This window comes from Myotis daubentonii, chromosome 9, assembly GCF_963259705.1.
Source record: "Myotis daubentonii chromosome 9, mMyoDau2.1, whole genome shotgun sequence".
Taxonomy (NCBI): Eukaryota; Metazoa; Chordata; class Mammalia; order Chiroptera; family Vespertilionidae; genus Myotis; species Myotis daubentonii.
In genome coordinates this window covers 31,583,148-31,608,718 of record NC_081848.1, presented here as the reverse complement: position 1 = coordinate 31,608,718, position 25,571 = coordinate 31,583,148, and the positions used below count along the sequence as shown (strand labels likewise).

Sequence of the window (25,571 nt, the reverse complement as noted above, 5' to 3'; positions counted from 1 at the left end):
ACATGCAAAAGAATGAAGTTGGACCCTTAACCTAATATTATATATAAAAACTAACTCAAAATGGACCTAAGACCTAAAACTATGAAATTTTTAGAAGAAAACATAGGGCCAAAACTCCATGATACTGGTTTTGGCAATTTCTTGACTATGACACCAAAGGCATAGACAAATTGAAATTCATGAAAAATTTTTAAAAATTGTGCATCAAAATACACTATCAACAAAATGAATAAACAACCCACAGAATGGGAGAAAATATCTGAAAATCTATATCTGATAAGGGATCATGTGTATAGGGATTGCATATTCAGAATATATATAGTGAATTCCTAAAACTCAGTAACAGCAACAAAAATGATTTTAAAATGGGCAAAAGACTTGCATAGACTTTTCTCCAAAGAATATACACAAATGGCCAATAAGAACATGAAAAGGTACTCCACATCACTAATCATTAGGGAAATGCAAATCAAAACTACAATGAGAATAGGGTTGCTACTATAAAAAAATAGATAATAACACATGTTGGCAAGAATGTGAAGAAATTGAAATCCTTGTGTACTGTTGGTGGAAGTGTAAAATTGGCATCACCTCTGTGGAAAACAGTATGGCAATTCCTTAGAAAACTAAAAATAGATTTACCATATGATCTAGCTATTCAACTTCTGGCTATATGTCCAAAAGAATTGAAAGTAAAGTCTCAAAGAAATATTTACACACCCATGTTCATAGCAATATTATTCACAATAGCTAATACATGGAAACAATCCAAATTTCCATTGATGGGTGAATGAATAAACAAAATGTGGTATATACATACAATGGAATATTATTGAGCCTTAGAAAGGAAAGAGATTTTGACATATGCTTCAACATGGATGAATCTTGTGGACATTATGCTAAATGAAATAAGCCAGTAACAAACAGAGAAATAACTGTGTGACTCTGCTTATATGAGGTACTTATAGTAGTCAAATCTAGAGACAGAAAATAGAATGGCAGTTGCCAGGAGCTATGAGTAAGGTGGGATGAGTAATTATTGTTTAATGGAATGGGTATAGAGTTTCAGTTTTACAAGGTGAAAAGAGTTATGGAGCTGGATGGTGGTGACGGTGCACAAAATTGTGAGTGTATTTGAAGTTACTATACTTAGAAAAGGTTAAGACAATAAATTTTATGTGTATTTTCCCACAATAAGAAATGGGGAGAAATGCCTACATTCTTATTCCCTTATAGTATCACTAAGGAAAGGGTTAAGTGTCTGCTCTTTGGTATCCACATTTATGTTTCAGAACTACCACGTAGCAATTACCTTGGGTAAGTGACTTAGCCTCTGTGCTTCAGCTTCCTCGTGGATACAGTATCTACTTAGAAGTGTGGTGTGAGGATTAGATGAGTTTGTATATATAAAGCACTTAGCATATTAAACACCAAATAAGTAGTAGCTATTATTATTACTACCAACACTAAATCTATTCTCAGCATCCCAAATAAAATCATATGCCCCCACGGAAAAACCATTTGTATTTTGCCCCAGGTTCAAATCTGCCCTGCCCACCCCCCCACCCCCCCAAAAAAAGGCCACTCTTCCCTTCCTTAGCCAGAGCACACTAATGGGAATTAGGACCCAAGTTACTCTGTCCTTTGAAAAACAAAAGAGGTAAGATATGCCCAGTCACATTCATTCAACAAATGTTAACTCTGTACCTAGTCTGTGCTGGACATTGTATGAGGGGCTGCATTTATTCTCTCGTGATCAGCACCTTCCACTGTACTCTCTGGAGCCCAAAGCCTTGTTTCCTTACTGAAGCAGACTGATCATCTGAAGGAAATGTTATATGAAAACATTTCCCAGTAATATTTTCAACAATAAAGATTATTAAAAAAATAAAACATTTCCCAGAATGAAACTGATAAGAATAGAAGGGGACACCCCACATTGTCCATTTCTATTTTCTCCCTATCTATAATAATAAAAGTGTAATATGCTAATTAGACCAAACAGCCGAACGACCTTCCGGACAACCTTCTGGACAAAGCAGGGGCTGCAAGGGCCGAGGCAGCCGCTGCAACTGCGAGGGCCAAGCCCCTTGCACGAATTTCATGCATTGGGCCTCTAGTAGTTCCATAAAAAAACAAAACACCCTCTTCATTTATTTTCAAATTAATAAAGCAGGTTATTTTCAGAGAAACTTTTGCTCAAAATCTGTCAGGATGGAAGACTTCAGGAAAGCTTGCTTTGAAATTGATAAAATGACAGAGCAGCCTGGCTGGTTTGGCTCAGTGGATAGAGCCTCAGACTGTGGACTGAGGGTCCCAGGTTCGATTCTGGTCAAGGGCACATGCCCGGGCTGCGGGCTCAATCCACAGTTGGAGGTGTGCAGGAGGCAGCCAATCGATGGTTCTCTCTCATCATTGATATTTCTATCTCTCTCCCTCTCCCTTTCTCTCTGAAATCAATAAAATATATATATATATTAAAAAGAATGGCATCATATTAAAAAAAAATGACAGAGCATGTCATCCCTGCCCCCACCCAACCCACACACACCCAGCAGATCATAGCTCACTGCTGGGTGATGGGAATATAGTCAGGGAGATGCCATGCTGGGAGGCACATAGGACCCAGAAAAGGCTAGGCACAAGCACAGAGCATCCACATAAGCTACCATCACCGAGGAAATCTCCAAAACTTCCAGCCAGGCACCCAAAGCTAAAACTTCTCCAAACTTAACGTTGCTGAAGCCAGATAAGACTTGGCCACCTGTAAAAGAGCTGATATGATGATGATGATTTTATGAAGTCACACCATTGTGTCTTGGCAGCACAGTGCAGGGGGTAGGGGAGGGTGGCCCCACACTGACTTGGGAGTGAGACCTGCCTGGGGTTGGGTCCCAAGTGCACCACTTCATTGCTTGTGTGACTCTGGACAAATATTTAACTTCTTTAAGTTCCACTTTCCTTATCTGTATTTTATGGCTTAAAATTCCTACCTTTGAGGATCTTTGTGAGGATTAAAGGAAATGATTCATGTTAAAGACACAGCTGATGTTTGACACACTAGAAGCTCAACATGATGGATACCCTGCCCGTGTACATACAGCCTTAAGAACTGGGCTCGTCTCTTATGCAAGGACCAGTAACCTCCCTGAGCCTTTAATATCTCTGAAATCTTGGCTCAAAAAAAAAAAAAAAAAAAAGGGAGTGGGTGGCTCTGCTTTTGTGACAGCTCATGTGTGTTAAGGGGATCCCCAAGACCAGCCCAGGTTTTGATGATTCACTAGGAGGACTCCTAGGACGGCACGTGGTCACAATCACAGCTAGGATTGATTACAGCCAATCAGCAAAGAAAAAAGGTCAATGTGGTAAATCCTGAGGAAAACAAAGTGTGAGCTTCGAAGAGTCTTTTCCCAGTGGAGTCACACAGGACATGCAACAAGATGTGACAACCTGTGGGAATGTTACAAACCGGGGAAGCTCATTTAAGATTCGGTGCCCAGGATTTTTCCTGGGGGTGGGTCAGGTAGACAGCCCCCTCTGGGCAAGTCCTCAAATCCCAGACTCCCAGAAGGAAAGGAGGTGCTCAGCATAAGCTGTGCTGTTTGCGCAAACAGTTTAGGGACAGTGAGAAACTCTTATCATTGAGAGTGGCGGGAACCCTTCCAAATCCAAGTCCCCAAATGCCAGCCAAGGAGGCCCTAGTCCAGTGATGGCGAAGCTTTTGAGCTCGGCGTGTCAGCGTTTTGAAAAACCCTACCTTAACTCTGCTGCCATGTCACATATAGAAATTTTTTGATATTTGCAACTATAGTAAGACAAAGATTTATATTTTTGATATTTCATATACTTAAATGCCATTTAACAAAGAAAAATCAACCAAAAAATGTGTTTGCGTGTCACCTCTGACACGCGTGTCATAGGTTCGCCATCCCTGCCCTAGTCTCAGGCTTGCTCTGTTCATTCTTTTCCGCACACACGAGAGCAAAACACCAAATATCTAATTACTAACTACTAACTGACTGCTAAATTCTTATGGCTAACCTATGTATTGAAATTCTTTAAAAAAAAAATAGTGAACATAACTCAGTGCTTCATTCAGCACATTTGTACTGTGTCAGCCGGCTGGGCTCCACACATTAAGGAAATAAGCCCGTGCCCTCTACAACTTGGAGACTGACAGGGGAGATAAGATGAGTACATAAAGAGCGATAACACAAGGTGGTATGCAGTGGCGCCATAAAAGAGGTATAAGCCAAACACCAAACCAGTTAGAGAAAGAAGGGGACATTTCCTGCTGTGATCAGCCAGAAAGATTCTGGTAAGGATTCCCACAGAGCTGCAGTTTCAAAGACAGGATTTCAGAGTAAGTGACAGGGCTGGGAGGAGCTCGCCGAGGGCAATGAAAGTACCATTGGATTGGAATCAGTTTAATTGGAAGACAGGGTTCATGGATGGGGATGGTGGGAGACAAGAATTTAAAACAGAAGCTGGGATCAGATCACCGAAGGTCTCCACTGTTGGACTGAAGAGATTGCCCTTTATGGAGTTGGTGGTGGGGAGCCTCTGTGTGTGTGTGTTTAATCGTTCTCCTTTAGCATGAATGAAGGAGAGGAGTCACTACAAGCAAAGGGGCTAGGGCTCTCACAGTGGACCTCGCAAAAGCCAAAGAAAGCCCAAGGGGCAGAAGAGGTGAAATGCAAATGTCATGTGGGAACAACATCGGGAAGGAAGCTGTAACCATGCCCCTTGGAGATGCACAAGACTCAAAGACTCAAACAAGACTCAAAGTTCTTGAGCTGAGCTACCTGGGGGATTAGTGCACTGAACCAGGGATGCCTGGAAGGGCAGCCAGGTTCAAGGTAAAACTAATAGCATGGCAGAAAAGTCAGTGGACACGTCTAGAACCTCAATGAAGTGCTCAGGAGACAGGCTGTGGCTGGAACTGTAAATACGGAAGTCCCCAGCTGAGAGGCTCAGCGACAGCAGTGGGGGTGGTTGAACTCAGGAAGAGAAAGAATGCAATGAAAAAAAAAATCACAGAAAAGAAAGCAAATGACATTGTATTTGTCAACTGAAAAGAGAAAGAGCAGTCGGGTTGGAGAAGCAGAATAGTGGGGTGTCAGAAAGCTGGGGCAAGAGCTCCAGGAAAGAAGGAGTTATCAAGCCAGCCAGTTAGGGCAAGGAGTCAAGGCCGACCAGGGCGAGGAAAGGCACGCATTTTGGTAACTGGCGTGTCACCAGTGATCTCTGACAATTAAAGACAGGGTGGGGCAGAAAACTGTGTGAGCCAAGTCTTCACGTCACTGAGGAAGACGATGTGAGGAAGCTCTGGAGGCTGAGGATAAAGAAAGGGATAGAAAGAGGGGACCCAGCTTCAAAAGGAGAGATGGCTATAAAGAGATGGTATCCGGCCCTGGCCGGTTTGGCCCAGTAGATAGAGTGTTGGCCTGCAGACTGAAGGGTCCCAGGCTCGATTCCGGTCAAGGGCACATGCCTGGGTTGTGGGCTCAAGACCCAGAAGGGGTCGTGCAGGTGGCAGCTGATCAATGAGTCTCATCACTGATGTTTCTATCTCTCTCTCCCCTTTGCTCTCTGAAATCAATAAATAAAAGAGAGATGGTATCCAAACAATGGTGGCACTGACTGCTAGTAGTAGCACCTGCCCCTTCGCCCTCAATGGGCAGAGACAGGGAGAAGCTCAGGGACAATTAAGGGTGCTCTTCACAATCCATCAGCACAGTGATGATTGTTCAAGAAGTCTACCTGCCCATTGTCCACCAGGAGGCATGATATATTTCCCTGGATACACAGAATATTGGTAACAGGCATTTTGGAGAAGCCAGACACGACACAGGGCAAGCCCACAGCTATGCATTTCTTCTCCCTCAAGCAAATGTAACTCGGCTCTTAAGCTTGGTAGAGAGGTAACACTATAAACTAACTAACTAACTAACTAACTAACTAACTAACTAACTCTCTCTCTCTCTCTCTCTCTCACACACACACACACACACACACGACAAAGGAGTTCTCTATAGCCAGACTGCCTCCATTCAAGTTCTGACTCCACCACTTATTAGCTTTATGATCTTATGATCTGAAACAAGTTACTTAACCTTGGTGCCTCTGTTTTCTCATCTCTAAAATGGGCTTAATAACAGAACCTATCGCATAATGTTGTGGTGCGGATTAAATGAGTTATTCATGTAAACAGCTTAACTCAAATTTTGGCACATGGTAGTGTTCAATGATTGTTCGCTATTATTCTCATCTTATTTTAGTCTCACTACAATGCCACAAGATAAAGCCAGGCAATCACTATCATCTGCGTTTCACTAATAAGGAAACTGAGACTTAAGAGAGGAAATACTTGCCCAGTTTTCACAGGGTGCAGGACACAAGGCAGGATTTGAAAACAGTCTAGCCCCCAGAATGAGATGTACAAAGCTCTTCATGCTCAGCCCACTGCTACCTCTCTGGCCTCAGCTCCTGCCAACCTTGCCTTGAACTGTGCCCACCACACTACTTCCTGCCCTTTTAACTATGTGATCCCTCAAGTCTCCTCTCAAATGTCACCTCTTCTAGGAAACCCTTGACATTTGATCCTCCTTCCCTCTCACCAAACACCTCTCTTCTCTGTGCTCACCTTTGATTATTGACTTCACACTGCATGGTCACTATAGATATCTGTTTTCCCACTGGACTCTGAGCCTAAACAAATGTCTGGTGCATAACAAACATATTAAATACTCAGTGAGTATTTGTTGAGTGACCCAATGCTTGTCTCTAAATCTTCCCACTATATCATGCTGCCTCTTTTTAATCAACAAATGTTCATTATGTAATAATAGTTTTGAAAGTGTAGCAACAAAATTCACCAAAGATCAAACAATCATACCATACTTAAACATTAAGCGAAATGTACGCACTGGTCATTGTACCTATAGGAAATGAAGCATGGGCACACACGTACATACATGCATGCACACACATGCACCCTTCAAAAGGCTGATCATTCCCACCCACAGTTCATTGTCTTGGTGCCTTTGGTCTCAAAGGAAAGAGCAAACCTGGATTATCAAAGGATTCATCCTGGACATGGTTAACCCAGTGAGGAGGGCCTGGGGCTTGGCACATGAAGGAGGTCAGGTTCAAAGGTCTCACATTCCAGAAGCCCAAGGTGAGATTCTGCTAGGCCACAGGGATAGGGAACAGTTTCTTCTGCCAGGGGCCATTTGGGTATTTATCACATCATTCCCTGGCCATACAAAATTATCAACTTAAAAACTAGCCTGCAATATTTGGTCAAACATTTAATTGACTCATCCCTAATACCTTGGCAGGGCCAGACCAAATGATTTCATGGGTCTTATATGGCCTGAGGCCCAGATGTTCCCCTCTTCTAAGAGCTTAAAGCAGACATCTTGCTCCCTGTGTACAGAATGTCAACCTAAGACTCGCTTGCAGTCCCTGACTGCTCAGGGTGATCTTGGGAAAAGGCTAGTAGAGAAGAGAAAAGTGAGCACACCTCTGTGTCCTTGCTTCCTCACACGCCAAGCAAACACCTGTGCTCAGTTCCATGGCAAGAGCACATCTGTCCCCAGAGGAATCTGACAGGCAGAGCCACGTCTCCTCCACTCCCTTGGCTCCCAGCCACCACCGGTTCATGTGGGGAAGCAGGTGATCCTCTCTCCTTCCAGGCATCTCCAGTAACCAAGACAAATCTCCCCAGTGGCTCTCCCTGAGGAACTCTGGGTATATGTCAGGTTTTCCCTCTGGTCTGGATAAAGCAAACACTTAGGAAAACATAAACACAGACCGAGAAACACACAAACACGCACTTGTGTGTACTTGCGTCTGACGCTGAGTGCTTGGGGGAAATGGCCACCCGGTATCTGCAATTGGCCCATAAATGATAGTTTTGTGGTGCAGGCCTCCCTGCTCCTCCCCCCAGGAAACTCAGAGGCTGTTAACCACAGCAGTGCATGCTGAGCACTAGAAATTTGATAAAGCACTAACCAAATTCAGCATGCACTGGGTGTCAACTACTTCCAGAATCTTCAACTCGATTCTGGAGTTATTAAAAAGGGCCTTCGACATTCTGTCTGGGTCCAAGCCTCACTCATTTTGCCAAAGGCATACCTGGATCTTTTGTCAAAAAAAATGGTTAACATGCCTAACCTCCAAAGCAGGTCATACGTATCTTTTTGCAATAATTTGGCTCCAATGTGATCTAGTCTATACATCAGCATATGGAGTTACCATTTTCCAATATATGTGTATTTCCTGTATAACATCTTTACAAGTACCTTTTACCAAAGACTTTAAAATGATGTGTTATCTTCTCTGTACCCATAAGTCCAAACAAGTGTGCCTTCACTCCACTGTAAGTCCATCTTCTATATTTTGGACAGTGTTACTGTCCTAAAGAGAAATCTAATTATTTTACTCACAATAGTGAGACACTTCCTTTCAAACAACAAGGTAAAGCGGAAGTTTCACCTTTGGGCTTCCACCCACCACATGAGCAACACCTCCAGCCATAACTTACCTGTGTCATGTGCCAACTCAGTCATTTCTCCTGGTCCCTCTGTATCGCAGACCCTTCTTGCCTCCATGCCACTGAACCTGAAAGTCCCTCAACCCCTTCTTTCTACACCAGTCCCTTCTCAATATAGCAAACTCCTCCTGGGCGGTGCTACTACCTCATCTGTCACTTTCCAACTTTCCCAGTCCGTTGCTCTCTGCAATCTAATGATAAGCTGTCCATGTTTCTATTACAACATTTACCACACAATATTCTTTTATCATTGTTTTCCTTATTATGGGCATTTTCTTGTTCTTCTTTTGAAATTGCCAGAATCTGATTGTAAACTTAATGACTTGATGAAAACCCAATAAAAGAGTGGGCAAATATCATCAACCCACATTTTCTCTACAGGGAAACTGAAGCATCTGTAAATGAAATGACTTGATGATGTGTAATTGGAGAATGGCAAAGCTTGTACTGTGAGAACTCTCAAGAGCCAAGAGGAAGTCTAGCGGAAGAGAGAAAAAGCAGGAGAAATAGGGGGAAAGAAGAGAGAGGGAATGAACGGACGGGAACAGACACTCAATACCTAACAAATTACTACCCCAGATGCTGTCCCTGCAGTAGTTCCATAGCATTTGCAGACAGAATGCCTGTGGTTTCAACTATTCACAAGTTACCATGAATATACACTGAGTAGCCAAATTATTATGACCACCCCATCAGTACAATGAAGTGAATTAGTTATGCAAATAATAATAATAATAAAACCTTGAGAGTATTTGCTTAGGAAGTTTTCAATATTCAGTATTTTTGGAAGTGTCAATGAAGTACTGATGGGGTGGTCATAATAATCTGGCCAGTCATAATAATCTGGCCACTCAGGAAATTGTAGTTAAACAGGGCACAGGATAGGTATGAGGTGGTGAGTCCCTGGTTTTTGAGTCTTTGGTCAACCAACCAGCATACAGCATCTCAATCTTTTATTGCAGGTTTTTAATAAACACTAGTGTCCCAGTGCACGGACTCATGCATATTGAAAGGAAATTAATTAGAAGAAATATTTTAATTTGCTATTCACACTTTCTCTATAATAGAAGTGTCAATCAAATTCAAGATTGACAATGATAGATCGAAACACATGCATGTGATTGGTGCCAGCGAGAGCTTTATATATATAGATAAACTTGCTTAATTAGACCTGCTTTCTGATTTAGCTAAACTTTTTCCAGCCCCGTGAAGCACCCCAACTTCTCTTTCAGGTAATTGTCAGCAAAACATCAGTAAATATCAACATGAAGCAGATTATTATTGTAGATCACGCAAGGAGAACAAAGGGTAAAATATTTAGCTGTAGCAGTGTTTGACTATATTCTGTGCAGTGAGAAAACCTGAAGTCATTTTCAAGCTCCACCATTTCTTCTTTTCAGCCGGGTCAAGTGTCTAAACTTTCTAAATCTCTGTTTTCTGGCTAATGAAAAGAAAATAGGATCCTACCAAGTCTCCTATCTACCTACTCCAAGACTTCTGTAAGGATCAAATGAGATGAGACATGGGAAAATGCATCACAAACATTTGGTTAAACTGTAAAATGTTTGCACCTGGCTATAAAGCAAGTTGGGTTCCTGGGCTGAAGAAACTGCAAGGAGGCTAGCGCTAGGGAGAGGAAGCTGGGCATTGCTACACGGCATCATTACCTGGTGCCCACAGCGACTCTTTCCAGGCTGGGCTGGGCTGTGAGTCGCATTTTGCACCATGGGGTCTTGGTAGCATTGGCTGCATGGTAGCGGGGCCTGTGTACCACTTGGGGGAAGCCAAGTGTTGGTTTGTCGGTGCCTGGTCTGTGGTGCCATTTATTTTTAAATGGCCAGTGCATGTCATGGCAGCTCCTGCATTGAGCGTCTGCCCCTGGTGGTCAGTGCGCATCATAGCTACCGGTAGGACAGACATTTAGCCTTTTACATTTAGAGATGTGACCTCATTTAATCATCTGAACCACCTGTGAGACAGGTATAATCATTTCCATCCTTCAGACACACTGAGGAAAATGGCATACTGTGGTGATAGTTGCAGACTTGGGGATAGCAAAGGTCTCAGGATGCACCCGAACGTGTCCCAAGATGGTGGACCTAAAACAACCCTAGAATCCATTCTAAAAATAATCAAAGAACTAAACGGAAAACCCACACCCCTTACTTCTAAACCTCAACTGACTTGCTCTGAAGAATCTAACACCTTACACAGTTCAGTCTTCCTTCCAGAGGGCGGGAGTGGTAGAGGCACTGAGCAACGTGGCTTGGCTGAGATCCAGCCCAAGCCCTCAGCCTCAGAGCCCAGTGTTTTAATCTGATTCAGCCAGTGGCAGAGGAGCCCAGGAGCCTGTGGCCACGAGTAATGACAGCACCAAACACATCTGTCTCATCAGAAGCTGATTGTGTCAGTTCTATCCTGACTAGCAGTAAAACAGTGCTGCTGCAAAGGAAAAAAGAAATGTTTATTCCCCCAGAAGTTAAGCAAATCCTTTCTTTCTTCCTCTAACTCAGGATACAAATTTGTGGAATTGTTTACTAAGGCTTAAACCCTCCCCTCTGAAATATTTCTTCTATATAGGCATTTATAGAAGGAAGACTCATCTAGGAATAATAAACCCAAGCCATTTCTACTAGTACTAGAAAGTCAGACTTGAGGAAATGCTTTTATTTTGGCCTCCTTTGATCTCTGGCATCACTAGGAAGATAATGCACATGAAAGTGTTTTCGTGGTTGTAAGTACTTCACATGTGAAAGAGGCTACTACAACCACCTGAGGGTTGCTGCAACCTTTCAGCAAAGACTTCATTTCAGAAGATTCTTTCATTCATTCGTTCATTCACTTAATTTATTTTTTATCTTTATTGTTGAAAGTATTACATATGCCCCCTTTTCCCCCCAATGACCCCTTCTAGCCCACCCCCACCCGCTGCCCCAGGCCTTCACCACCCTATTGTCTATGTCCATGTGTTATTCATATATACATACAAAGGTCTTTGGTTGATTACCTCCCACCCACCCACCTCAGCCTTCCTTCTGAGATTAAAAATACTTTTACTAGCCCTAACCGGTTTGGCTCAATGCATAGAGTGTCGGCCTGTGGACTCAAGGGTCCCAGGTTCGATTCCTCAAGAGCATGTACCTTGGTTGCGGGGGAGGCAGCTGATCGATGTTTCTAACTCTCTATCCCTCTCCCTTCCTCTCTGTAAAAAAATCAATAAAATATATTTTTAAAAAATACTTTTACTAAATTCCCACTGAGTGCCAGGCAATGTGGATGCAGAATTAAACTAGACAGTCCAGCCCTAGCCAGTTTGGCTCAGTGGATAGAGCTTCGGCACAGGACTGAAGGGTCTTGGGTTCGATTCCAGTCAAAGGCACCTACCTCAGTTGTAGGTGGGAGCAACCAACCAAAGTTTCTCTCTCTGTGTCTCTCCCCCTCCCTTCTACTCTCTCTAAAAATCAATGGAGAAATATCCTCCAGTGAGGATTAACAACAACAACAAAAATAATAATAAACCAGACAGTCCAAGCGCTTGGGGGATCAATCTTTTCCTAAATTGGTCTTTTCATCTCCATGGTATTATAACTACTCCAGGTGCTCTGGCCTCTCTGCTGCCTCCCTCTCCTCCTCTCCTCTCCCCTCCCTCCCCCAGAGTTCTAAACCACTCAAGAGTGTGCTTCTCCCACATTCTGCAAGTCTTAGCATGCAATCAAGGCCCCAGTGGGTGCTAAAGGAAAAAACGGTATTTAGTGATTTAAGAGGTGAATACTTAATGGCACACATGGCTCTATTACCATAAATAACCTGCTTTCATTATACTTCTGTCAACCTATCTGCCCAGAAGTTGCCTGAAAGCAGTTCTCCCCTCCCAACAACAATTATTAACAGAGGAGTGGAAACAAGTCTCAATGATCTATGGACCATGTGCTCCGAAGGAGAGCAGCCAGCTGGGGAAACCCTTGGAAAATCAAGAGCTTGAAGCAACAAGAAGTAGAAAATTTTCTGACGCCTGATTCATCTGGATGTGGTAATTCTCTACCAAACTTCTATTTGGGCAGACGTGAATGGAAAATAACCCAGAATCCTAGATGTTTAAGACTGGAAGGAACTCATCTGGGCTAACTCCCTCCCTTTATAGATAAAGAAACCAAGGCTCAGGGAGAGGACATGACGAAACCCAGATTGCACAGCTTGTCTCTGAGGTAGGAGTCGAAGCCAGTCACCTGCCTCCCATGCAAGACCCATTTCTCTCCCCAGAGCCGCCAGGAGCCAGGTGTGCACCTGTAGGCAGCTCTGCAGCACGCCCTGGGGTGCCCCCACGGGACACCGCCCATCTGGCTGCTCCCCTCGCTTCCTCCTTGCATGCCTCTGCTGTGCTTAAAGCAACAAGACCCAGCCCTCTGGAGCTCTGAGACCCCTGTGCAAACGGGCAAGCCTGCTTTTATTCTGTGAAATGGGATTATTTCCTGTCCTTTTCTCCTGAAGATCAATGAGCTGCTAGCCATCAAGGAATTATTTTTTCTTTGAAGAAAACTCAGAGTAGGGTTCTGATAGAGCATTTGCATCACAATTAATTCCTACCAATGTTAAACCCAAGAATTAGGTTCCAGAATTTTATAGAGTGGCAATGCTTTTGCTCTTTCTACATCTAAACTTTTTTTTTTTTTTAATAGCATACACACTTGCATGCAATGCAAGTAACAATACCCTTGACACTTGGTCCTCATAGTCACCCTGGTAGGAGATGGTAGAGTAGGGGTCATTATCCCCAATTTACAGAAGAGGAACTTGGTTCAGGGACGCTACCTGTCTGCCCAAAGTCAAACAGGTAAAAAAAAATGCAATGCCGAAACAATGACCTTGTCTAAGGCTTTCTCCTTTCTTACTGTGCAATTTGGCTTTAGAATTTTCTGCTCAAATTTTGCACATCAACACCAAAGAGCAACCTTTTCTGTTACATTTGAGACATTTCAGACACTTGAGTCCCTTAAAAAGGATCACAGCTTGACCCTTTGACTCCGGCAGCAGCCCCACAGCAGGCTCTTCTCTCTGCTGGACGCTAAATGACACAGGTGGGTTATGGGGGTGGGGGATGAACTTTGGGGTGCAGAAACGACATTAACCTTTATGATGCTTTCAATTCTTCATAATGCTCTGCATCCTTTCAAAAACAATCTGAGATAGTTCTCAGCTTTGACAATAATTCAATCAAAAGTAAGGCATTTGTTCATTTTTTAAAATATTTACTCACTCACTTGTGCAGAGAAAAAGACTCAAAAGGCTATATCATGAGTCTAGGTGTACTGATTATTAGTATATTATGAATGCTAATGTATTTTATCTTTTTTACAATGAATATGTATAGCATTGGAAATAAGAAAACCAACAACAATGATCTCACTTACATGTAGAATTTATAAAGAGCTGAATTCATGGAAACATGGAGCAGAATGGTGGTTGCCAGAGATTGGGGGTGGGGGAAATGGGGCGATGCTGGTCAAGAGGTACAAAATTCCAGTTATAAGATGAGTAAGGTATGAGGTCCTAACGTACAGCATGGTGGCCACAGTTAACAATACTAAATTGTATGCCTGAAAGTTGCTAAGACAGTAAATCTTAAGTGCTCCCACTACAACAAGAAAAAAGTAGCTATACATGTATCGAAGCATCATGTGCCCACCTTAGACTTACACAACAGTTGCATGTCAATTACTAGTATATCTCAATAAAGTTGGCAGGTGGAGAGAGAGAAAAAAACCAAACAATTATGATTATTTGATTTTTAAAAAATTTTCTTCATTCTGAAAAAATGGGGGGAGGGGTTACCTCTACAGGGGATTGAGAGCTCTATCACTGCGAACCAAGCAAACAATACTCTAAGCCCCAGACCAGAACCTTTGCCTTGCTTCTCCATCTGAATACTCTCAGCCCCCAAGAATTTAAAACAATATGCCAGGACACCAGTGTTATACAAAGATTTTGGAGGGAGAAAAAAAAAAAAAATATATATATATATATATATATATATATATATATATATATATATACATACCAGATTCAACATATAAAATCAAATGAAAAAATTGCATAAATCCTTAAATCATTTTCAAGCTCATTGGTATCAATCTGGTACCCTTACCCTTACCTCACCCCCATCCCCACCCCCTGGGGCACTTGTCAGTCTTCCTTGCTCTTAGAGATTCTTCTATGGAAAAGTTTGGGAAGCCCTAAGACAGTGATGGTGAACCTTTTGAGCTCGGCGTGTCAGCATTTTGAAAAACCCTAACTTAACTCTGGTGCTGTGTCACATATAGAAATTTTTTAATATTTGCAACCATAGTAAAACAAAGACTTATATTTTTGATATTTATTTTATATATTTAAATGCCATTTAACAAAGAAAAATCAACCAAAAAAAATGAGTTTGCGTGTCACCTCTGATACGCGTGTCATAGGTTCGCCATCACTGCCCTAAGAGCACCATCTGATTCCCCCCCGCCTTTTGAAAGAGTGGCAACCTCATTAATAACATCACTTTTACTGTTAGTTATTTTTTTAAGTCAAATTTTTCTTCATCTACTCTATCTTTCAAAATTCTTTACAAAACAGGTGGCAGCAAACATGTTGCCAGGGAAACCCCAAAGCCAAAGGAGCATCGTTAGCTCTACCTCCCTTGCAGGGGGGAGGGGGAAGAGGAGTGTCTGGCCTGGCGCCCTGGGCTCTGAGGGCTACCTCTGGGCTGCCTCACATTTCTGCAGGACAGCAGACTGCTCTGCACAAGGTGCTAATTCAGCCATTCCACAGGTATTTCCTGAGTGAAGCCGGAGAAAGGCCTCTTAGGGGGCAGTGGGATCATTCCCAAGCCAACGGTCAGGGCTAACGGATCAGATGTGGACAATCAATCTTTCATTAGACCTCAAACCACCTCTAGGATCCAGCAGCTGGGCCCCTGCCCCACCCACTCAGAGCAGCTGGGCGGGGACAGGCAGGGGCTGTGGAACAGGGCTGCTGCCCGGGAGAGGCTAAGGCAGTCCCGGATCCACACCAGAACCACTGAAACTCTTGCACCGTGAATGACCTAACACCTCTAAACGCTTCGAACAGTGTCTGGCACCTAGTGAGAACTCAATCTTCGGTTTTGCTGGTACTATTCCAGCTTGCCCTTCCTCAAGGAGCATCAAAAACAGTGGAAAGAACACAGGTGTTAGATTCAGAGAGACCGGATTTGAGTCCCAGCTATGCCACTTACTAGCCATGTGACTAAGGGACGCGATCATTCAGAGCCTCGGTTTCATTTGTAAAATGGGGTCAAGGGCAGTATCCCATCCTTACAGGGCTTTGTGAGAATTAAGGACATGTTATATGCAAAGAAAAGTGTCTGGCCCATAAGTGCTCCATGAAAGATAGGCAATACTGCTACTGGTTTGCATCACCCCTTCCCCACCCCTCTTGCAGGGTCCTGGAATCTGATTTCACCTGGAAGCCACAGTAGAGCAGAAAAACTACAGTGGGGAGGGAATGAAGGGAGTGTGTGGGGGGAGGGGGGAAGGGGAGATAGGGAAGGGAAGGCTGAAGAACTTCCAGCAAAGTCCCCAGTTCCTTTCAGCCACCCTCCCCTGGCTGCTCCATCCAATTGACAGCTGGGGCCACTATTCCCTAGTTGGGAAGGCTGCCCAGAAAGGGACAGGAAGCTGGACAGCGGTTTGAATCCATCCAATCTTCCCGTGTTTGTCTGTCTGTCTGAACCCCACTGGGCTTCCTCTGCACATGCCTGCCAGGCTGAGGGGTCAGGAGGCTGACAGTATGACTCACAGCTCTTCTTATCTGGGCTTCCATCTCCACCCAGAGCCCCAAGCCTGGAGGGAGGCCGTTTGTCACCACCCAACATTAAATGAAAATGAGGACTTTTGACTAACCTGGGGGATCTATAAAGGGAGGAGGGAGAAAGGGGAAGAGGGGGGAGGCACGGTGGGTGCAGAGAGAGGCCCACTTCCTACACGCTGGAGGAGCCCATGACTTAGCGCCAGAGCGGTTGGCTTTCCACTTTAGACAATGACAACTAGCAGTCCTGTCATTTATAACTCACCGTGGGGCAGGTCTGCGTGTAGGAAGAGAATTCCAAAAACCAAATCTGCTTATTTTCCAAGTATAAATCATCCCCAAATCCCCTTCCCAACACCCCACCTGTGTGGCCAGTGGTCCTAGCGCGCTGCCTAAGTCACCTGAGCAATCTGGGGGCAGTCCCTCTGCAGCCAGGTCCCGCCAGCAGCCAGCCCCGACCCGGGCTCAGTCCTCAAAAGCCCCAGGAAACCCCAGCGCCCAGCGGAGCCCCCGCCGGCCCAGGCACCTCGGCTTCCTGGAGCCTCCACCCCCTGGACAGCGCAGCTGGCCCTTAAGTAGGTGGGGAATTGACCAAGGAAGCTTGCCGGCCGCCAAAATGCAGTTCACGTGTTAGAACTCATAAGACTAAAAAGCACCATTCAACCCCAACGCCTTCATTGAGCAGCGAAGGAAACAGAGACCCAGAGAGGGAGCGAAAGTTGCCCGAGGTAACACAGCGAGTGGGCAAAAAAGTGGAGACTAGCACCCGGGAGCGCTCCGAGGGGCAGCCGGGCAGGGAGGGCGTCCCGCCGCCTTCCGCAGCCCTAACCCGCGGCCGGAGCCAGGTGTGCAACCCTCAACCCCGGCGCGCCTTACCTTCCGCCACCCCGGGAGCGCGAGCCTCCTCTTCCCTGCCGGGCGCTGGCGGCTCTGCCCCGCTCGCCCGCCAGCCCGGCGGTCCAGGTGTCGCCCTGCGGCTGTCAGCGCGGGGCTGAGTGCTGGCCCCTCCCGCGGGCGCGGGCGGCGCTGGGGCTCCGGGGCGCACCGGCCAATGGCGCGGAGCCTGCTCCCCGCCCCGCCCCGCCCCGCCCTCGCCGCCCGGGGCCCCAGCCCCCTGCCTGCCCTTCGCCCACCCTTTCCAGCCCCTATCGGTTTGCTGCTCCTCCTGGGCCCTCACGGTCCCCCTGCCCGGCCTTCTCCAGGGCACATGAACCCCGAAACAACTTATTTACTGCGCAGAGTGCAGCGCTGTTATGTTGTGACCACTGTGCGTTAAGGGACGTTGGAGCCGGAGAGCGAGGAGCGCTCCACTCATTTGGGGTCAGCTACCCAGCAGGGACAGGGGCGCTGAGTGGTGTGGAGCCTGGTGACCCGAACAAGATGCTTCACCTACTCTGGGCACCAGTTTGCTCACGAGTTAATAGGTAAAAAAATACCTCCCGGGTTGTTGAGAGGATTCAATGAAGTGATGCTTTACGTTTCTGATAAACACTGGGATCAATGGTGAGCGCGAGCTGCAGGGCCTGAGCCACCCAAGGGGTGCGCAGTGAGGACAGGCAGGATGCTGGAAGGTGCTGGCTGGTGTGAGGCATACCTATAAACGCAGTGTGACATTACAGCCAATTTGAAAAAATAACTGCTGATGTGGCAGACCAGGCAAACTTCTGAAACTGGTGAACCTTAAGGCCTTCTCCCATCTTCCCAGTTGGTGCTGTCCATCCACCTGAGGGTGGCCCAGGCCTGCGTTGGATTCTTCCAAAGATCTTCCTTCTCCCGGACTTACAAATGCGGGATTCCCAAGGGTCTCGTTCAGTGCTGGGGGCAGGACTGCTAACCTGCTTAGGAATCCACGCACTGTGTTAACGTGGGTACTCTCGCTTTCACCCAAACTTGTGGAGTCTGCTGTGTCCCTGTGCGGGCTGAGCGCTCAGCATGCAGACGGGGATCAAGCCGCTCGTCTTGCCTTTGGTGAGACAAATTGGCAAATAATTTCTATTTAGGGTAATGACTGCTTTAAAACTACAAAGTGTTTAATAGTCGCACACTGGACGAAAAGGGCAATAAGAGCTTAATTAAGGTGTGGCCAAGGTAAGTCTTGGGGGGGGGGGCTATAACTTAGGTGGGATGGAAGCAGGAGAGAGCAGTGGGTGCAGAGAGGCAGGGAAGGCATGGAGAGATGCCTGACATATATAGTGGCTGTGTGACAGGCAGGCAGAGATGAAGCTAAGGTGATCAATACAGGCGGGTGGCGTGCCTGCGGGAAGCAGCTGTATCCTGTTGGTGATGGCTGCTGGTGAGTGATTTTAAGCAGAGGAGTGGCATGACCTCATTTGCTTTGGTGTCTCACTTTCAGTGTTGACAGCACCTTCCTTGGTTATCTCCTCCTGCACCTCTCCAGCCTGGAGGGCAGGTACTGGGTGTTGCTCACCTGTGTGGGCCTTGCATCACCTGGTTCAGTGTTTGCTAGGCCCAGTGTCACTCCTCCCCAGGAAACAAACAGCAAGCAACTCCTACCTGCTAGGGAGAGCCTAAGGATTCTCACTTTAGGCCCTGGGGCAGGCAGCTGAGGGAGATATTTGGAGACGGGGTCTTGTTGGGGGCCCTCAACCCATCCAAAGAGGTTGTATGGCTCCGAGGTTAAAAGTTAGAGCTCCCACGTCAAATGGCCAAGTTTCAAATGCTGTCCCCTCCTCCCCCACTTTCTACCAGGACCTTAGGCCAATTACTTCTCTGTGCCACCGTTTGCTTATTTGCTACAGAGATGACAATGCTCCCCTCTAAGGCGACTGTGAACGTGAGAAGGAGAAAGGGCATGTGTTTAGCAGAGTGCCTTGCAAATAAGAATACCGAACCAATCTCAGTTAACATGACTGTAGCAAGTCAGCAGTGGCTTGTTCCTTTTAACTTACAATAGACTGCCACCCTTCAAAGTGGTTTGGGTGACACTTAAATTTCTCAGAATCTTGGTTCATATCAAAGAGAAAGGCAAGCGCCGAAACCGGTTTGGCTCAGTGGATGGAGCGTCGGCCTGCGGACTGAGGGGTCCCAGGTTCGATTCCGGTCAAGGGCACATACCTTGGTTGCGGGCACATTCCCAGTGGGAGATGTGCAGGAGGCAGCTGGTCGATGTTTCTCTCTCATCGATGTTTCTGGCTCTCTGTCTCTCTTCCTTCCTCTCTGTAAAAAATCAATAAAATATATTTAAAAAAAAACACAAAAACAAAACAAAGAGAAAGGCAAGGGGGTAGGGATAGTGCAGTAAAGTTATTAAATGTATAGACTACGGTGCATGTCCCAACTCCACCAGTAAACTAGACAAGTCACTTAGCCTCTTTAAGCATCTGTTACTCTCCTTTACAATAGAAATAGTGACATTACCTGCCCCTGTAAGGGAGAAGCTGTAATACACATAGCACATTGCTTGTCCCCAGGTAAGATCTCAATAAATAATAGTATCCTAATTGTTGCAAGCAAGGTCTTATACTTTTTGAAAAGAGAAGAGTAATCTAGCAGCAATGCATTTGGAAGGGGGAAGTGTACTCCTGGAAGAAAACTAAATCTAAATGAAAAGGTTAGTGTTGGATCTGTGAAAAATGAGTGAGACAGAAGTGAGCTCAGAAGCCTGCAGGTACAGCACGGCCTGAAGGAATTTTCTAGTGGAAATGGGTTATTTAGCCCAAGCCAGTGTGGCTCAGCGGTTGAGCACTGACCTAGGAACCAAGAGGTTGCTGGTTCGATTCCCAGTCAAGGCACATGTACAAGTACAAATCATCATTTGTACAAGCCACGGGAAGCAGCCAATCAATGATATTTCTCTCTCCTCGATATTTCTCTCTATCCCTCTCTCTCTAAAAAGAAAAATTTCAATAAAAACATATTTAAAAAATTTTTTAAATTTGGAACCTCTGTCTGACCATAGATAAAATTCTTACAACTCTACAGAACTGAAATGAAATGGAGTGCTGTTAGCAGGGTGGGGGATGACCGCTCTCTCAGCAGTCCTCTGGGAATGGTGGAATGCCACAAGGCTGGCGCTTTCCAGTGAGAACCTGGGATTTAACCTCTAACACCACCCAGCTGTGAGTTTGTAGCGTCACAGGCACAGGCCCAAGTTGTTTAGTTTTATGAGTTAGTTGGCAGTAAATATTTATTTGTGGAATAGGTAAGGTGTGGTTCCTTCTGGCTTAAACTATCCTCCTCTCTCTGTCTGACCCAAGGAATCCTTCTCCTACATCAAGGCCTGGGACAAATGTCACAAGATTCTGGCCTCCTATGTTGAATGACAATCCTTCAAACCTCTCCAACTCCCATAACGTACTCCTCAAGCCTTTTCTTGGCATTGGTTTTGTTCTGTCTTTACGGTTTGGGTAGACAGGATATGCCACACTCCACCAGTTTTAAAATTCACCCAGTTCAGGAATCCCTTTTCTAGTTGTATTTCTTCTTTACCACCTCCATCTCCCTGCCACCCCTCCCCCCAACCCCATCTCCACCCGAAATGGGCACTCAATAAATGCTTATTAAATTGCATTGGCAGGAAGGTCTCTCATCACAGACATGTTAAAGAGAGTGCCTCTTTTGCCACCATACAAAAGTAAAATAGAAAAAAAATAACTTCCTTGTGAGGCATCACTTTGTCTTGAAGCTATGTAGATTTATAACTTCTTACCCACCAGAAATGTGAAGATATTGCTGAACTTCTGTGCCATTACATCTAGTGTGGTAATGTGGTGAGGTGACTAATACCAGTAGGTATCAAATGTACAGCAGTTAGAACACAATTCAGTCGTGGTACTGAGTCACCAAAGCAGGAGTTTGGTTTTCTAAATAGTTTGCAAATACTGAATATCTTTTTAACTTTTGGAAGTACAAAACGTTGGCCTCGAATCAAACTGTGTTAGCCATCTCTCCACAGTCTTTAATAATGCCTTGCTTTTCTACGGGGCTTTGTATTTTTTCAAAGCTAATTCACTTTGATTATCTTGTTTGATCTTCACATCAACCCTATGACATAGGAAGGGCAGCTATTGGTGCCTGCATTTTACAGATGAAGACAGGAGGGACTTGAGAGGATCAGGACCTAGGCCCAGCCCAAATGGCAAACCAGTGACAAATTCAAGGCCGGAGCCCAAGTATCTACTCTACTAGAAAGATTTCTGATATTCATGGAGACCGTGACATCATTATTTATAACCTTTAAGAACAAAAATATAAATTAACACATAATTTACATGTATGTGTATACATTTTGACACAGAGTTTAACCTCTGTGGTGATCATATCCCTCAGAGATGGATTGTAATAATCAGAGTCTACCACATCTGGGCTTTCTTAGCATGCATTCCAACATTAGTTATTCTGTTAAACGATTTCTAGCTTTATTTTATCAGTGTTTTAGAACTTTTCTTATTTTAATGCTTAAAGAAAGAGTGAATAGAAGACCTCCATTTACTAGGAGATACCTGGAATAGTCAAATACAGAAAGTAGAACAGTGTTTACCAGGGGCGGGGGGAGTGGGTATTGGGGAGTTGTTGAGTACAGTTTCCTTGTGGGATTTTGAAAAAGTTCGGAGATGGATGATGGTTGCAGAGCAATGTGAATGTACTAAATGCCACATTTAGAACCATACATTTAAAAATGGTTGATTTTATGTATGTTTTACTACAATAAGAAAGTAGAATACTATCTTGTTTTATTAATGAGATTCCCTCTAGTAGAAGGATCGTTATAATATATCTCATAATGTTTTTCATTTCTTTTTCTTTTTTTTTTTCTTAATTCACCTTATCTAAGAGCCATTTACACTTGCTGTAGAAAAAAAAGATAGTGATCTGTAGGGAGCCCTAATAATCTTTTATTAAAAAATCCAAAATGAGGTTGAGGTTTATGTGATAAAGTGAGATATACTACATTATTACAGCTACTATTAATCCAATGTTTCCTACCTGCCAGGTATTGACTAAATGCTTTTACCTATTATATCCTGTAATCGTCTGAGCAGCACTAAGTAGTAACAGATGAGAAACTGACTTATATGAAGGAAAAGTTAATTGCCCAGAGCTACACAGCCAAACATCTTCCCAGGGGGCTATGGACACTCTGGGACTAGCTACCCAGGAGGTAGTAGAATCTCCCTTTAAGCTTCAGTGGTCTGGGCTATGCACTTGACTAAAGCAGGGTAAGTTCTTCAAGTATTCCTTAGGACACTACTGCCTGTCTGCTGAAATTACTGTCACCTTCTCTTTAACAGAATCACTGTGCCCTGTGTGACTAGGCCTGTGCTGACCCACAAGTAGCTACTGAGGCCTAGAAATGTGACTAGTCTGGATTGAGATACACTGTAAGTATAAAATACCCACACACAAAAAAGTAAAATAGCTCATCAATAATTCTATAGTGATCACATGTTGAAAAGATAATATTTTGGACATACTGAATTAAATCAAATATAATATCAAAATCAATTTCATCTGTTTCTTTTTATGTGTGTGTGTGTGTGTGTGTGTGTGTGTGTGTGTGTGTGTGTGTCTACTAGAAAATTTTGAATTAAATATGTGGCTCTCATATTTCTATGGGACAAGGCTGCTCAGGGCTGTTAAAGTCACTTTCTCTACCTCAGTTTCCCCCCTGGGGAGGAGGAAAATGATCTTTGTTTCCTGATGAGTCAGTTGGAAGGTCTCCCTTCACCTCCTTCCTACCATTGTGCCATGTCCAGAGAGGGCCTTTTGAGTCATTACATCCAGGACAGGTGAAACACTTACATATGTGACTTACCATAGTGTTCATTATTCCGCTTTAGAGCTCAAAATACAATAATGATAAAGCGTTGTCATTACTACTGACTCGTGTTTGTATCCCCTTTTCTGTTTCAAGTACAGAGAGATATTGATGAACGATACACTTCAAGAATGTGATGCCTGGTAAAAATGAAACATAATTTTGTTCCATCCCTTGTTTATTCACTTACTCATTCATTCAGTCATGTATTCATTTCACATTACAAATATTTATTGAGTGACCATTATGTACATGGTATATTGCTATGAGGAATTCAAAGATGAACCAGATTAGTGTCTGTTACTGATTCTATTTCAAAAATATATTAGTTTATTTCCTTGCTTTTTATACTTTTTATACATCACAGGCCTAGACCAGGGTAATAAAATCTAGTCCTGGTTTTATGAGTTATATGAAATAAGTCGGTCTCTTCAAATCCAAATCTCAGTTTTTTCACCTATAAATTTGGAAAGGATAAATATATTCACTTTGTCTATTGTGAAAATAAAATAATAGAAATGGTAATCTATATATTACTATTTCTTACTTGTTAAAAGGCATCGATTAGCCCAGCCAGAGCGGTTCAGTTGGTTGAGCAGCATCCTGTGCACCAAAAGGTTGCCAGCTCTATTTCTGGTCAGGGCACATACCTGGATTTTGGGTTCGAGCCCCAAGTGGGGCACATTTTCCTCTCTCTCTCTCTCTCTCTCTCTCTCTCTCTCGTCTCTCTCGTCTCTCTCTCTGAGCATGCCCTTGGGTCAAGATTAAAAAGTCATTACATTAAGGTTAGGCTGCATAAATTCCAAAATATTTTCCAGCTTAAAATCTCAAGTTTTAAAATTTTATGATTTTAAAGTAATCATTTTCTGAATATCAGCATTTACGTTTACCAGAGTCATAATTTTCAAGGCAATTCTTTAGCCATGGATCTTACAGGATTTAAATGTACAAAATACTAGAATGTGTCTGGAAATGGTGCTTATTCGTTTGCAGAAAAATCTCTACATCCACGTATTTTACAGCGTTTTATCCTCTGCGACTATTTCAGCTCTCTGTTGGTGTGTAGGAAGCCACTCCAAAACATAGTGGTTATAACAACGACGACTTATCATGTCTCAGGATTCTGTGGGTTGGGCTGCTGTTATTCTGCTCACTCTCCACCTGGGGTTACTTATGCTGCTCCATTCAGCTGAGCGCGCAGCTGAGGCTGGGACATCCGCGAGGGCCTCGCATCCTCTGGAGCTGCTCTCCACAGCTTCTCCTCCTTGAGCAATCTAAGCCCCAGCTCCTTACATGGCAGCCGGAGTGCAAGCACTACAAGAGACAAACCCCAATGTGCAAGTATTTGTGTCATGTTTGCTAATGTTCTCTGGCTACAGCAAACTTTGTGGTCAAATTCAGAGTCAACTTGGGGGAGCCCAAATATCTGGAGGCATGTTTCATCGGGGACCACCAATGTCCTGGTCTACCACCACAGCTTCCATTCAACCGCGTTCTGGCTGGGACCTTATTGCCTCCTCTCATGCTTCAGCATACACCACCCCACTCCTCACTCTGTGCTGTGCATACTTCTATGCCTGCTATGTCACACTCCACTTTCATCATCAGTTTATATTCTGATCTTTCCTCACCAGAATGAGAGGGTCTTTTTTTTTTTTTTTTAATCCTCTCCCGAGGATATTTTTCCATTGATTTTTAGAGAGAGTGGAAGAGAGAGGGAAAGACAGAGAGAAACATTGATGTGAGAGAAAAGCATCAATTGGTTGCCTCCTGCACACTCCCTAACCAGGGCCCTGGCTGGGGAGGGGCCTGCAACCAAGGTACATGCCCTTGACCTGAATCAAACCCAGACCCTTCAGTCCACAGGCTGATGCTCTATCCACTGAGCCAAACTGGCTAGGCCAGAGATGGGGTCTTGAATAAGAGAAGAGGAAGTTTCTTATTCCTCTCTGAATGTTGAGCATTTATCACAGTATTTCCACATAGGGAATAATTAATAACATCGAACCACATGGAATTGAAATCTTCAGAACTTTACCAAATATAAAGGGTAGAACATCCCATTTCAGACTGTACCAGGGCAAAGATGCCTAACCTAGGTTCTTTATTGTCACTAATCTCGGTCTGAAATTTATCATTTCCTTCCATTATATACTAGTGTGTAAGCACCAAACCACAATAGTATAATCAGGAGGTGTGTAAGCTCATCACCAATAGAAACCCTGAATTTTTCCTATCACATTACAGTTGGCTTGTTGCAAATATTGTAACTATTACAATTGAGAAAATAATTTTAAAACAATTTGAACAACCCATTTTGGTGCGGTGGGTTTTCTCTGTAGTCCTAGGTGTCTTGTTTTATTCCATTTAGAAATATTATTCTGAGGAGTACATGGGCTTCACCACACT

General features: G+C 44.1%; 1 protein-coding gene across 15 annotated transcripts in view; it reads right to left on the bottom strand.

The window, feature by feature from the left end:
* The window catches only part of SYTL2 (synaptotagmin like 2), a 115,644-nt gene extending 98,255 nt beyond the window's left edge, over nucleotides 1-17,389 (bottom strand). For all 15 annotated transcript variants that reach the window (XM_059708229.1, XM_059708232.1, XM_059708230.1 and 12 more), the window contains exon 1: nucleotides 17,261-17,389. The gene's annotated coding sequence lies outside the window, so the exon portion shown is untranslated. The remainder of the gene's footprint in view (nucleotides 1-17,260) is intronic.
* Nucleotides 17,390-25,571: the final 8,182 nt, after the last annotated feature.